Source organism: Pinus tabuliformis, chromosome X, assembly GCF_031772625.1.
Source record: "Pinus tabuliformis cultivar Carrire ecotype Pingquan chromosome X, CPIR1, whole genome shotgun sequence".
NCBI lineage: Eukaryota > Viridiplantae > Streptophyta > Pinopsida > Pinales > Pinaceae > Pinus > Pinus tabuliformis.
In genome coordinates, this window is record NC_142308.1 from 1,441,194,518 (window position 1) to 1,441,202,449 (window position 7,932).

Sequence of the window (7,932 nt, forward strand, 5' to 3'; positions counted from 1 at the left end):
ATGTGGTTCATTTTGCATATTCGATGACTAGATGTTGTATGAACTGCATATGGATCATTCAGCTCATTAATTATTATAAGTTCACATAACCAAGGAAAGTGTAGCATTTCCATTAATAGTTATGGAGATCACACCTTACATATCCTGCAAAGATGGTGACTTTGACCTAGATTATGGTCACATATTTTATTGTGTCTCTAACTTGATGTGAGGGATTGGTATTGTGGTGCATAAAGAAGAACATCCAAATCTAGTGTGCAATATCTTTTTTGTCGGATCATATGTGAAGGCATGAAGTGAGTCATGGGAGCACAACATAAAATATAGAGTTAAAAAATTTAATATGGTGTGCATTTAGTAATAGATCTAGTGTCAACTACGGATGTGTTAGAGCAATATTTTATTTAGTAGAGTTGTGTGAGAAGTTGATGTTCTAGCTGTTGTATTTTGATCAATGTTCTCAATTATACTATGACCAACTTAATGAATCAAATTTGAACTCGTTTTAATTGTGTAAATGAAATTTTTGATTGGAAAATTTGAAAAGGAAAATCTAATTACAAGTTAAGAGCTTCACTTTTGTTGCACATAGTGAGATTAATTCTATACTGATGTTCAATTTTTTTTACCTAAGGAAGACTATATATTTATCAGGATTATAGAGTTAGAACGTTGAGATTATGATGATGTTTTGAGAATGTAATAGAATTTTCCAGGCAATACACTCATTAAATGTTGAGTTTGATGCCTCTAGATAACTTAGTGTTGAAGATAAACTTACGTTCGTTCTGCTTACACAGATTATTATGTGCTAGCGCACATTTTTCTTAGGATATTTATACTGTGGGAATAAGCTAACAAGAAATTTTTATGACTATTTACTATAATTTAGATGAGTCCATCACTACTAATCACATTTCCATTGAACCTATCATTTTTTCGGTATATACTAAAAAATTATTGATGCTTGTACTCTTATTGAGTAAATTGTTTTTGGAAGCTAATAGGGGGTTGTCAGTCTAAGTGTGATTAAATATGCAACTATTTATATATTGAGAAAAGTTGATGTTTAGGCTACGGTTTGATGCCACAAATGAGTAGATATTTTTGTTGAGTTCTAGATGGTTGTATTTGTCTAATATCATTGATGTGTATAATTCTAGGATTTGACTTGGCGTAGAGAAAGATTCCTTTGATAGAGGGGATGCTATTATAGTATGATATGGCTGATGATAAGATTTATCAAGCTAGGGTTTATGCATGAGTTATAATAAGGGATTATATTACAAAATTAAATTTATCCTACACAATTGGATGTTACAGTTCTAATGGTGAGGCTAGTATTGGTAGGCTTTATTGCAACATATAACCAAAAGCTCTAGAGTTGATCATTAGGGAAAGCTATTTCATAGAAACATATGGAACTTGAGCAGTGATTTCTATTGATGATGACAGCGTTGATTATATTAGGAATTTATATGAAATTACTTAAGTGATGACATCATGATGTGACTTAATTAGAGACATTTACACCTATTCAACATATTTTTTAGAAATGGGATTATGTATGCAGCCAATACTGAAAGGACAAAGTATTTATCTAGAGTTTTCTTTTGTTATATACATACTGAGTTGAAGTAGCAGAGATTCTAGTGCAGTTTCTTTTGTATTGATATCAAGCATGGGTGGATCTAGTCTAGAACTGTGAAACATGGTCTACCATGGTGAACTGAAGGTTGGAGGCTCTAGGGCGAGTGGTCATTTGTTGAGTAAGGTGCTAGGGTTGTGTAAGGTAGGAGAGTGGAGTCTCCTTCTGGTCGGAGCCTGAGAAAACTTTAGGGTGGTAGTGTGGTGCTAGGGAAGGTTAGATTGTGCATAGGGCATTGTAACATCCTTTTTATAATGCCTATATACATGAACACATGTCTAATATATTTTATCAAAATGTGTAAATGTCTTTGATCATGCCACACAAGCATGTAACCAAACTTCAACAATTTCATATAAATTCCAAACATAGAAAACACAATCATCCTCAATAGTAATCTTTGCTCAGTTTGTATACGCTTCTGTCAAATATCTTTTCTCAGTGATCCACTCTATAACTTATTTTTATATGCTGCAGAAAAAAACATATTTCCCATAATGGCTTCACCATTGGAACTGTAACGTTTAGTTGTCATGGCTAAATTTAATTCTACAATATAATCAAATACTATAACTGAGGAAAAAACCATAGCTTAATAAAACTTATCATCAACATTAGCATAGTGTATCGACATCGTCTATCTCAAACGAAGCTTTCTTAGCATCAAGTCAAATCCTAGAATTATGAACGTCAATGATATCAGACAAATACAAGCCTCTACAACTTAGCATGAATCTTTGCTCAATTGTAGCATCAAACCTTAGATTGAACATCAAATTTTCTCAATATATAACCAACTGCATATATAATCACATTTACACTAAGAAAATCCTAGTATCTTCCAATGACAATGCCCTCAATAGGAGTACAAGCATCAATAAGTTTTCAATGTATGAAAAACAACGATAGGTTCAATAGCAATGTAATTCATAGTGATGCACTCAGCCACATGAGAGGATCTAGTTAGCAAAAAATCTTTCTAGCTTAGTCCCACAATATATTTATCCTAACACAAATGTGCACCAACACATAGTAATCTTTGTAACCAAAATGAATAAAATTTTATGTTACAAAATGACTTATCTAGAGGTATCATACTTAACATTACATAAGTGCATTATCTAGATAATTCTATTACATTCTCAAAAATTCATCGCAAGTTGAATGCTACAACCCTATAATTCTAAATAGTATATAGTCTGCATTATCTCACACAAATTTGACCATGAATACAAACATAATTTGATTATGTGCAACAAAAATGAGGCTCTTAACTTGTAAAGGTATTTCCCTTTTTAAGTTGGTCAATCAAATTTTTTGTTTTCACAAATAGAATGAGTTCAAATTTTATTAATTAAGCTTGTCAATGTAGAATTAACAACATTGATAAAATTGCAATAGGTGGAACTTCAGCCTTTTGAACAACTCTACCAACTCAAATATTACTCTAGCACATCACTAGTAGACTACATCTAATATTCAATGCACACTAGATTATAATTTTTAATTCTAGATTTTACATTGTGCACACATGACTCACTACATTCCTTCACATCTGATAATTAAAATAAAATAAAATAGGACACCATAATTGGATGCTCTCCTTTACAAACAACGGTCCTACTCACTAATGTCATGTTATAGACATGGTAGAATATGTGACTATAATCCAGGTTAGAGTCACCACGTTTGTAGGATATGTAAGGTGAGAGTTCCATGACTATTAATGACAAGTCTACACTTTCCTAGACTATGAGAAATTATATTAATTAATCATTTCAATATTTCATATGTAATTCATGCAAAAACTAGTCATCGAATAAGTAGAATGAACCTCATGAAGAACTAGTCTTGAGGTGAGGAAGAGGTGTTGGAGTAGCATGCCACCAAACCTAGAAAAGTTTCAAAGCTACAAAAATTGACATCAACCCATGAAGAAGAAAGGTGTGCGTGTTTTACATGTTTAATGTTGAGTTAGATGTTAGGTGGACGAGGGTCTAGTTTGATAGTTTGGAGGACATCCTATGAGTCGTCACATCAATAGTTGGATGTATGTCAAGAGAAGTAGATGGTTACAAGACAATATGGTCACCCTCTTGATTTGTTGATATTTTATATAAGGATGGTGTCCTAAAAGAGTAGATTTCAGGAAGTCTATTAGCAGAAAAGAGGAAGGGTAATCAAATTGATTGGATGCACTAACTAGTCAGAAAATTCTACAACATTGTATTGGACGTCTGCGGTTAGTTGTAGGGTAGCATGATAGTGGGCCAAGTGTCGGCCTATATGAGGAAGAGTTGGATAACCGTAAAGAGAAAATTGGGAGGATTGTAGAGGCTTACTTAAAGCTCAATGAAACATGTCCCTTGAAGGACTAAAGGATTGTTAGATAGGGCAAGAAACAGGATCAAGGGTCTAACCAAATAGGATCAGTTTGAGTATCCCTAGACTTGCCTTGTGGATAAGGACATCTACAATAGAACATGGGCAATCCTCCTAGCCTATGTTCATTATAGGAGAAGGATATATTGCAGTGATAGGTGGGATCCCTCCCTGGCCTATGTTAGTCCTCATTGGAGTTGCACATGAAGACAATAGTGGGTTGAAGTTCCTGAGTAGTTGAGGATAAATAGTGGACACTTGAGAGTTGTTTAGAAATGAAGTTGCGAAAAACTTAACATGAGTCTCGATGTGTTGAAGGACAAACAATCAACTAGAGAGTAGACTGGAGTTAAGATTCATTGGTTAGATGGACTTGGTGCACTGGTACAGGTAGGTGTATTGGTGCATTTATAGACCTCCCTCGCTAAGAGGGAGTGTTGAAATTTGTAGCCTGGGTGGTACTCGAAGCCCTAGGTTAGTTGATTTTAGAGGAATGGGGACAAAAAAATGTTTGTGGACTTAGTTTTGGGTGTGTTTTACATTCTTTCCATGACTATCCCCACATGCGAAGTTCAGGGAGGAGAGGGGGGATGACGACCCCCCTTTGTTATATTGTGCGCAATAGGGGGGCATCCCCCCCTGTTAGGTGGTTTTCATGGGGGGCAGTAGCCCCCTTGCAATAGGGTCTCGGGCAATGCTAAGGGAAAAGAATTTTGGGACCCCATATTAGGGGGTGTACTTACTTATGGTTTTGTGCATGGATTTCACACACGGTTTTTGGCGTGATGGTTTTCAACCCATGGTAATTTGTAGATCCAGTCAAGGGAACTATGATTACATTCTAATCCAGGGTTAATGGGTTGGTTTTATGAAATCTTCGGCATGTATATATATGTATTTCATTGAAAGGAATATAATGAAAAATCAATCTGGTAGTCGCGGCTTTGGGATGCATGGGAAAATCTATGTGTATATATATTTTCTGTTTTATGCTCTCACTATTGTATATTTAAAAATTTTAAGAATTTGTTTGTAGCTAAGTTTTTTATAGGGTTAAAACCTACATTTGGTATTGGAGTTGTTTCATCCTCAATGGGATGCCTTTCCTACTGAGGGTTTTTGCTCGAGTCTATGGTAGACCTTGTTCAGTGGGAGAACTAGGGATCGATTCTTACAGTGAAAGAAGATGGTCAGAAGTGGAAATATAGAGATCAATAAATTCAATGGTCTGAGTTTTGATTTGTGGAAACTCAAGATCGAGGATCTACTGGTGGATAAATATCAGTGGATCGCGGTAGATCTAAGTACTAAACCAGCAACAATGTTTGATGAATACTGGAAGAAATTGGATCGGAAACCAAAGAGCACAATATGTTTGTGTATCTCAGATTCCATGTTGTTTAATGTATCAAGAGAAGCTCCGGCAATGGGAAAACTTTGGTAATTTGTACCAATCTAAGTCTCTAGTGAATAAATCGTTCCTACAAAAAAAGTTTCTGAATGTAAGCATGAAGGATGGATGCTCGGTGACAGAGCATTTGAATGCCTTTAATATTGCGGTAAGCTAGATGTTATATGCTGATAATAAAACATTAGATGAAGATAAGTGTGTCATTTTGTTATGTTCTCCACTAGATTTGTGGGATAGTATAGTTGTTATAATAGGTAGCAATGAAACTACCTTTTAGTTTCATGAAATATTCTCATTCTTGTTGTCAGAGGAGATGAAATGGGAAAATATGGAGGACTAGAATGGTGGTGCCTTGTTCGTATGAGGACGGTCTTAGAACGGAAACAAAAATAAGTCCTTGAGTGGGTGATCTAAATGTAGATGGAGATATAAATCTCCAGGGAAACCTGGAAATGTACGATGGAAATGTGGAAAGGAAGGTTACTTTAGAAAGGATTATAGATCTAAAGTTCTTCAGAAAGGAAAGGGATTTGATGATGCTCCTTCTATAGAGGTGGGAACCACCTCAAATGAAGGTAGGGATGTGTACTTGGCTTCTTGTTGAAGTACACATGTAGATCATGAGGCATGGCTGATTGACTCAGCTACATCCTTTCAATTCACTCCCCATAGGCAGTGGTTTTGTGATTACGATAAATCTTTTAGTGGTGATTTCTTCATAGGGTATGATAGGAAGGAAAAAATCGCCGGACATGGAAAAGCTAAGATAAAGTTGCAAGGTGGAATGATTAGAACACTTCTGGATGTGATGTATATACTTGCATTAGCCAAAAATCAGATTTTTGTAACCAATATGGATGATGGAGGTGTAAAAATAGTGTTAGTGAAAGATACTTCTAAGATTGTACATGAAGCACGGGTATTGATGCGCAGAGTTTTTATTGGAACTCGATACAAACATATGGGTAATATTGTTATTAATGGTTGCAACAGTTCTATGGTTCTTGAAAGCGGAGTAGAAAATCTAGAGGTACGATGCTATGGCATTAAAGACTTGGACATATTGGAGAGAAGGGCCTTCATATACTTCATATTAATTGTATCGTAGAAGGTATGCCTAATTTGTCTCTGAATTTCTATTTTTGTGCATTGTGTATATGGGAAGTAGAATCGGGTGAGTTTTCCTCTCGTTCTAAGAGGCGAAAGGGATATTATAGCTTCTACATGGTAATGTGTTTGGACCTATGTTGGTTCCATCACATAGTAGGTTTGTGTACTGTGTATCATTTCTATATTACTTCTCAAGGATTACATGGATATTTTTCCTCAAGAAGAAATTTGAAGTCTTTGACATCATTAAATAACTTAAGGGTCTAGTGGAGAACCACACATAGAAGAAAATAAACTTGTTGAGGATAGATAATGGTGGAGAGTTTTTCAAGAAGGAATTTGAATAATCCTGTAATAAGTGTGGTAAAGCAAGAAAGAAGACTACTCCATCCACACCTTAGAAAAATGGAGTTGCAGAAATAATGAAGAGGATGTTGATGCAAAAGGCAAGATGCATGCTCAGTGGTGCTGGGTTAGGACATGAATTCTAGGAAGAGGTAGGGAGACTACATGTTACCTAGTTAATAGATCACCTTCATTAGCATTGGAGGATAAGTCTCCACAAGAGCTATGGACTAGTAAGAAACCTTCTCTTTCACATCTAAGGGTACTTAGCTCTGATGCATATGTACATATTCCAAAGGAAAAAATAACCAAGTTGCATAGTAAATTTGAAAGGAGCATCTTTATTAGGTATAAGGATGGTTTAAAAGGTTATAAGCATTGGAACGTAGAAATAAGGAAGGTTGTGTACAATCGAGATGTGGTGTTTAGAGAGGTGAAAGATGTTATTAAACATGAAGTCCTACCAAAGGAAAATAAAAAGATATATTTTGAGCTAAAGGAGGAAGAATCAACCTCTACAACAAAAGAGGAATGAAAAGATGAAAAAACAGAAAATACAACTGTGAGAAGATTAGTTCGAGAAAGAAGGTAGGTAGATGATGATCCCATAGTTGTTATCCCAAAGCTATTAGGGAGGTAGTAGATTCAGAGGATGGTAAGCTATCGAAAGAGGCCATGGTTGATGAAATGGCATCTATAGACAAAAATGAGGCTTGGGAACTACTGGACATGCCAACTAGAAGGAAACCCATTGGAAGAAAATGAGTGTTTAATAAGAAGATGGATGCAAAAAGAAATGTGGAGAAATACAAAGTTTGATTGGTAGAAAAATGTTTTTCCCAGGTGTGGGGAATCGATTTTAGTGATATTTTTTCTCCTATTTCCAAGGTGGATTCTATTAGATTATTTTTATCTTTTGTTGTTGCTTTTTATTTTGAGGTAGCACAAATGGATGTGAATATAACATTTCTTCATGGGGATCTGAAAGAAGATATCTAAATGAAGAAACATGAAGGCTTTGCAATGAAGGGTAAGA